Genomic DNA, 8,710 nt, shown 5'->3' on the forward strand with positions numbered 1-8,710 from the left:
GATCCGCCATCGGATCACGCAACACAAGTCAAGAATCAGGAAGGAGACACCAAACGCACCCCTGGTACATCATTGGATTACCCATCAACATAAGGAAGAAGATTTACGATGGACTGTAATCTCGAAAATTGAGAGTGATACACGTGGAGGCAATGTGGAGGAAAGATTGAATCAATGAGAGGCAATGTTAATATTGAAGTTCAATACTGCGGTCACTGGCTTAAATGAGATTTCAGAAATTTTTAGGGTGGACATGTAACACTATGGCATACATAATGCAACTTTAGGAGTTGAAGCCAGACTGCACCATAAAGCATGTCTGTCCCTCGAGACAGATGTGTTTTTACCATTGTATATAACACCATGCAGCCCCAGTTGGCCACTATACTATGTATAATAATGCCACATCTCAGCGGAATGGAACACTGAAGCGAGCGTTGAGAAATGTAAGAATATGGCATACATAATGAAACTTTAGGAGTTGAAGCCAGAATGCACGACAAAGCACGTCTGTCCCTTGAGACAGAGGTGCAATTACCATTGTGTAGAACACCATGCAGCCCCAGTTGGCCATTATACTATGTATAATGACGCCACACTTCAGTGGAATAGAACACTGAAGCAAGTGCTATTGCAACTCGTTTGCCCGTTTTATAAAGTTTTTGCATAACTTTCATGTCGGAGCATTATCTCTTTAAGAACAATCAGGAGGCTCTATGACGTTGGAGTCACGTGATAGAGTACATGCCCAATAACGGTGTGTGTTTCTTCAGACTGTTATCGCACACCACGGCAGTTCCAAAGAGAGGAGACAAATTAATTCACTAACGGTAAGCGGGAACGAGGTGCTTGACAAAATCGAGCTCTTTTAGCAGACAGCCGCCAGGATTAGTTCTAAACCCCGTGCGTTGTTTTCTTTTCTTGTGTGCAGGCAGCGGGCAATTTAACTTCGGGCACGCTGCTCCCGGTTTTACAAGAAGTTTATAAAACATATGGTGAGTGGCTTTCCTCAATGCTTCTTCATAATACGGCCAGAAAACAGAAAGCATTGCAAGTTCTGACAAACATTTTTTCTTTAACCTTCAGATATGGCTACTCACTTCTTAACTTAGGTAAGTGGGCGCTTTGACCACATGAGTAAAATAGAGCACTATTAGCTATGTCATATGGTAGGTGTGAATAGATGTGTCCATAAAATGTATGTTATGTCTTCTCATTTTTAGCTGTCTATCGTCTACCTAACATCCATTGGTGGAGTGCTTAGTTCACTCTCTTAAAGGTATGTTGAGAGGTGCTTAACAGGAGGCGCTAAATTACTAGCCTATTCTTGAGAATGATTTTTCAAGTAATGACACTTAAAAAGCTTGTTGTTTATTTTCTGTAGATTGTTGGTCCTGAGGAGAACTCCGCATTGGGGAGTTCGAAACGCGTCGACCCGGTTCTGGGTGCTTTTGTCAAAAATAAAATAATGCTTGTAAATAGGGTGTACTAATAGGTTAAGTCCTGTGTATTTTACAAAGTATCAATCAAATCACCTGCAAGTGTATATATACAACGACAAAAGTATATATATATATAGTTTTTTTGACATCAGACCCTGTATATTTGCTTTGTTGTTTTGTATGATTGTGGATGGATGAATGGTTTGGCCAGAATGTAAGGTTGGATGTACTGTAAGTTTTGTAAATTGTTATTGTAGAAATTGTGTAAATATTAGTGTGCATTTTTTCGTTCTATTTGTATATACACCATAATTAAGTTGGTTGTCAAAGAAAAAAGTTCCCACTAGTGTTAAAATAAATAAATAAACTAGTGATGTAAACTCAAAAAACGGACCCTTATGCTTTCTTTCATATAGGTCTTTTTCAAATTAGTGAAGTCTCATCCGGTACTGGCACTTGTTTTGTTGTGAACTTAAGATTAGCATCACCTAAATTGAGCCATATTAAAAATTCATTGAGAGATTATTCAGATCCATTCCACATAAACCAAATATCATCTATGAATCTGTGCCTATTAGACACATTTTCATAGAATGGGGCTGCTTCATTGAAAATGTGTGTCAACTCAAATTGGCCGTCATAAGAGCAGGCCAAACTTGGAGCACAGGTCGCCCCCATGCTGGTACCCTTGCGTTGTAGATAAAGATTATTTTTAAATAAAAACAGATTGTCTTTCAATACAAGTTTAGTGCATTCTACTATAAATTCATCACTCGCACCTCTAGTAACACCAACATCCTCCAGGAATGTTGGACAACAGAAATCATATCATCCTGGGGAATGTTGGTGTAAAGAGCCTCGATGTCAAGGGTGACTAATAGCTGAGTTTGTTCATCAAAGCTAAGTCCTTCCACTATGCTAATCATGTGGGTAAAATCTTTAACTATTTATATATTTGCTAAGTGGTTCGAGAGGTGACCCAATGCACACCTTATCTTTTAACGGGTTCCAATGTTTCATAGGAACTTTGGAATAATGATCCTCCACACTAAGAAGATCAAGATTTCTCTGTTCATAGTCCTGAGTGTCAAATATGACCACTCCTCCCCCCTTGTCCGCTGGCTTGATGGTAATCTGTACATAATTTTTAGGTGATATAATGGCTTCTCTCTGTTGTTTGTTCATATTATTCTTAATGGGCGGAAAGTTGTCCCAAATACTACGTATCGTTGATTCAACCATACGTTAAAAAATATCAATGTTTTTGCCAATATTAAGGTTGGGAGTAAATGTGTATTTAGGTTTAAGATTAGAAATACTAGTCTCAGTGGTATCTTCCCTATTTTCAAAGAAACAGTTTAATCTAATTTGACGGAAGAAAGATTTCAAATCCTTTTCTAAAATGAATTACGAGAGTTCCTTCATATCTATCCAAGGCTAATGTGGCAGTTAGTACCCACACACAACCTACCTGCCACCAAGTCGCCCCTCTGCATCCACGTCACACATTTTGCGCGATCTTGCAGTAGTGTCCCGGTCACGTCACCGCAGCAGTGAAGACAAGGGAATACATGCGCACATTGCAGAAGGCTGGGCCGGCACACAGGCATGGGCAGGGCACAAAGACCACAGGGCCAAACCTCCACTCTCCACACACTAGCCCCCCCTGAAGGGACATGCTATTTGCCCCTCCTATGCACCCCCATGCACAACAACAAGTCAGAGGAATCCACACCCTGCACCACATACCAAATAACTAGGGAGACAGCCACAGCAGGAGTGGCTGCAGAGGAACACACAGCACAGAAGCACAGGGCCAGTGCAACACACACACCACAACAACACCGCGCTCATGGCAAGAAAACTGAGTACAAGCACTAAATGAACGCACACACACACACACAAGGAACAAACATCCTACTGGACACACAGCCTGCCAAGTCACACAAACATACCCCACACTGACACACAGACACACAGACACATACACAGACAACATGCTGCCAACAATGGAGCACAACAAATAGGAAAGCCAAAGTAAGGTGCACACAAATGGAAGGGCAAGGAAACAACCACCAAGCATGTGTACATCACATGCAAGACAAGGATTATAGAACAACACCCTCAGCCCATCAAAGCACACATGGCTGGCACAGTGAGTGAAGTCAAACCACAGTCAGCTCAGTGCAACAACCCATGGAGACAGCAAGACAACCCATGTTTAGGCACAGAGATGAAAAGAAGGACCTGAAGTCAAACTGTGAACAGCCACACAGATGTATACAACTACTTTACAGGAGTACGCCTGCAGCACAACACACAGGGCCTATTGACACACTCCATGACTGTCAAACAAAGTAGGAATCTACACACATACCCCCCTCACACTTGCAGCACACAACACCAGTGTCAAACACAAAGAAGATAGTCAATAATGTTCAGTCCATACACAGACAAACTATCACACTCCCTGGAGGTAGCCACCAACATCACACACACACACACAGGGATGCCAGAACAAATGCCTGCACAAAAACAACGGACAAACACATAACTCAACAGAAACACACGCAGAACCGCAATAAGAATAGACATGCCCTGTGCAGCAAAACTGTTGTAAGGCAATGGGAGCGCAGACACAACAGGAGTGCACAACCTCATCTGTCAGGAACAATACACAGACAACAAACCAAAACACAGACAAGAAGTGCACCATCGCAGAACAACACAGCCACTTCAAACACACAACAGATGCACAGGCAAAGTATTCACATAGCAAACACAGCAGGACACCAGGCAATGACTAGGCAAAATACACCCACAGCACTGCATGCACAACAAACTGTGTGTGCACACGAAGCATAACAGTCCCACACAGACATGAGTGACACAACATGAACCCACACAACCCTAATCAGCGCATCACAAAGACAACATCACACCCAGGAACTGAAGCAGCACCACAGCAAACACAGATTCACCCAATACAACACCCACAGATGCACAAGTCTGGGATAGAAAGGTAGAAACAACTTGATCAGAGGACTGGGCAGCACAAACAGTTGAAGTGCATATGAGCAACCGTGTCTGCTAAAGAGAACAAGAACATCACATATAACCAATTGGGGAAATGTCCTGAGTGGCACATTGCTCCTGGGCAAAGAACTGCACCACAAAGCACAGTGTCACAAATGAAGGGATGGTGAGGCAGACACACATGTAAACCAAGGGGACAGCTGACATCAAAGTGAAGTGTTTTGCACATCAGTAGTGGACGTGGCAAGAGTGTACCATACACAAATAGAGGGAGTGCAGACTCACAATGGGTAGGCATCTGAAGCACAGATAGGGGATGGTATGACACCACACACAACATGCCATACTGGAGGCAATAAAGCACCATGCTCGTTGAGTCCCCCTGAGGCGGAAGCCGGGTGTGGACATATTGATTTTTAAAACTGTATCTTTGAATCTGATTGCTTTTAATATTGTGTTTGGACTGTAAAATACTCACTCAGCACTTTATCACGGGTCCCCGCACAGCCGAGTCAACGCTGCTGCGGTACGTAATCCAAGTGCCCTCAACCCTTTCCGCCACTTTGGCGATCGCCGAGGCCACGCCCCCTCACTGAGGCCACGCCCCCTTCCAGCGAGCTATATAGACGCTGAATACAAGCGTCTCTTCAATGCTCGTTGAGCCCCCCTGAGGCGGAAGCCGGTGTGGACATATTGATTTTTAAAACTGTATCTTTGAATCTGATTGCTTTTAATATTGTGTTTGGACTGTAAAATACTCACTCAGCACTTTATCCCGGGTACCCGCACAGCCGAGTCAACGCTGCTGCGGTAGGTAATCCAAGCACCCTCAACGCTTTCCGCCACTTTGGCGAGCGCCGAGGCCACGCCCCCTCACTGAGGCCACGCCCCCTTCCAGCGCGCTATATAGACGCTGAATACAAGCGTCTCTTTAATGCTCGTTGAGTCCCCCTGAGGCGGAAGCCGGGTGTGGACATATTGATTTTTAAAACTGTATCTTTGAATCTGATTGCTTTTAATATTGTGTTTGGACTGTAAAATACTCACTCAGCACTTTATCTCGGGTCCCCGCACAGCCGAGTCAACGCTGCTGCGGTAGGTAATCCAAGCGCCCTCAACCCTTTCCGCCACTTTGGCAAGCGCCGAGGCCACGCCCCCTCACTGAGGCCACGCCCCCTTCCTCCTCACGACTTCCCATAAAGCATGTGCCTTCACCGAACGCGCAGCGAATGAGCGCAGCGGGCGCGACGTTTGCGCGCCGAAGGCGCGCCTAAGGCAAGCCCGTCTGTGCCCGTCCGCGACCGACCGTGCCCAGTGCCTAGGCCACCCCGCTATCTTGGCCCTCTACAATACTCACCAGCACAACTTTCTGCTCTCCAGGGCCCTTGGCCTATCGAGGCCTCCCTGACCACTCACATCAACAACTTAGGACTGACAATCCCAGCTGCTTTTTCCACTTTTCGCGAGCCAACTCACCCGCCTCCACCCCCCCTCCCCCCTCCTGCTCCAATTCCCAGGCCAGCACAGGCCAGACCCCTCTTTCCATTTACTACCTCAACACGCGTTCTGCAGTCAAACACTGCCATGAACTTTTCGTCCTGCTGGATCTTCACAAACCGGACCTTCTGTTCCTTACGGAGACTTGGTTTCGTGACAGCTCTCTCCCCATCTTATTAGCCTCCCTCCCTGCTACCTATTACGCCCTCCGAGCTGATCGGCCAACCGGTAAATCAGGTGGGGGTGTCGCCCTGATTGCCCGGAAGGAACTGCCGTTTCAATCTCTCAGTTTTCCCCCGATTGGCACATCAGATTTTCTAGTGGCTCGTTCACTCTCCCTCAAGGTGCCCCTCACATGCCTACTCATGTACTGTCTCCCCAAATCCCCTTTAACCTTTCTTGATGGCTTCCAAGAACCTTGCAGCCACCCTTGCAGTCAACAATTCCTCTGTCCTGATACTGGGCGACTTCAACTTTTGGCCCGCTGATCCAGACGAATGCCCCACCTCAAAGGAATTTTCTGAAACCTTACGCTCCCTTAACTTCATTTTGCACATTCACTGCCCCACGCACACCCAAGGCCATACCCTTGACCAGATTTGGTCCCTAAATTGCCCTATTGCCTCCCTATCTGTTTCCCCTTGCCTCTGGTCTGACCACTCACTGATTTCTTTTTCCTCCCAAATTGGCCCGCCCATCAAGCTCTCGCGCCCTAAAAACATCTGGGTAAGATCCTGGGGCCGGGTAGATGTAGCCTCTCTAGCGGCTTCTCTTCCCGCTTCCAGCCCAGTCGTAGCTGGCCTGTCCTCTTCAGATCAAGCCAATGCCATCAACTCTTGGCTTTGTTCAGTCGGAGAGTCCATCGCTCCACTTAGGCGGGTCGCCTCCAGGCGGATGAACGACTCCAACCTTTGGTTCAACGATGAACTGAAATCTTTAAAACTTTCAGTTCGTCAAGCAGAACGGGCCTGGCGGCACCAATACTGCCCCACCCTCAAAGCTCAGTACACTTCCATCTTGCTACAATATAAAAAACGTATCTTCTCCACTAAAAAGGATTATTTCTCTTCCAAAATCTTAGTTGCGGAAAATAAACCTAGAGAAATTTTCTCTATCATTAACAAACTGGCCTACTCCGATAGAACTACCCTAAAGCCGGCCCCTTCTCAACCTTTATGTGACTCCCTGAATTCTTACTTTCTGGAGAAAATTGCAACAATCAGAGCCAATATCCCCCCTTCCCCCTCTTTCCTCGTCCCGCCCTGCACTCCTACAGAGGCTTGCCTTGACTCTTTCCCTCTACTAACAGAGGAATCTTTTCTCTCCCTCTTGCCCCTGGTTAAATCTGGGTCTCCACTTGACCCATGTCCTGCCCATGTTCTTCGTCACATCTTCACGTGTTGCCCTCTGCCTCCGCTTACCTTCCTCAACTGTTCCTTGTCCCAGGGCCTGGTTACCCCCGCCCTCAAAACCGCGATAATCCAACCCATTCTCAAAAAACCTGGTGCAGACCCCTCTGTCCCCGCCAACTACCGCCCTATTTCCCTGCTCCCCTTCTTAGGGAAAGTCTTGGAGCGACATGTTACTAGAGTACTTACCACCTACGTGGAAGAAAACTGTATCTTAGCTCCACGACAGGCCTGCTTTCGCCCGGGTCACTCCACCGAGTCAGTTGTGCTCTCAGTACTCGACAATCTCAGAGAGGGACTAGACATGAACATCTCCCAGGCCTTGGTGCTCCTCGATCTCTCCGCCGCCACTCCATCCTACTCTCCCGTGTCGGGGCGGCGGGGATCGGCGGCACAGCCTTGGTCTGGATGTCTTCCTTTCTAAATGGCCGCACTCAAGCGGTCCGCCTGGGAGACTTCTCGGCTGAACCCCGAAAGCTGCTATGCGGGGTTCCTCAAGGTTCCTCCCTCTCCCCTTTATTATTTAACTTGTACATAGCCCCCCTCATCTTCGCACTTCAGCGAATGGAGGTATCCGTATACAATTATGCGGATGACCTCCAGCTAATTTTTTCCCTCTCTCACTCCCCTGACTCTAAATCTAATTTCCAAGCTATTATGCTTTTTATCCGGGACTGGATGAATCACAATCACCTGAAACTAAACCCAAATAAAACCGAGCTGGTCTTGACAGGTGGTTGCACCAGTCCCTGGTCCCCCCTCTTTTGGCCCCCTTCCCTTGGGCCCCCTCCCTCCCCTTCCCCCTCTGTTAAAACCCTTGGTATTAAACTCAATAACCAACTCACTTTGCATTCCCAGGTGAGCTCGGTGGTTTCCTCCTCTTTTCTGTCTCTCCGCACCATCCGTAGGGTATCCCGGTTCTTTTCCTTCACGGCCCTTAAGCTGATCACCCTGGCTATGGTCGTCTCTCGATTGGATTATGCCAATGCCCTCTACCACGGCATGCCTGCTTACAACGTACGACGACTGCATCTGGTTCAGAACCAACCTGCCCGCTTGGTTTACAACCTTTCTAAATCCCACCACGTTACTCCCCTTTTGAAATCCCTACACTGGCTCCCCATCCATGAACGCTCCCAATTTAAGGTAGGCTGCCTCGTCTTCCAGGCCCAGCTAGGCTTAGCCCCCGCGTTTATCTCGTCGGAGATTAAACTTTACGCCCCTACCAGGGATCTCCGCTCCTCCTCCCAACATTGCTGACCGTACCCCGATTTTGCAGAAAAAAATGGGGAGGCTCCAAATTGTCCACCCTTGCCCCTACCCTCT

This window comes from Lissotriton helveticus, chromosome 2_2 (assembly GCF_964261635.1).
Source record: "Lissotriton helveticus chromosome 2_2, aLisHel1.1, whole genome shotgun sequence".
NCBI classification, from domain to species: Eukaryota; Metazoa; Chordata; class Amphibia; order Caudata; family Salamandridae; genus Lissotriton; species Lissotriton helveticus.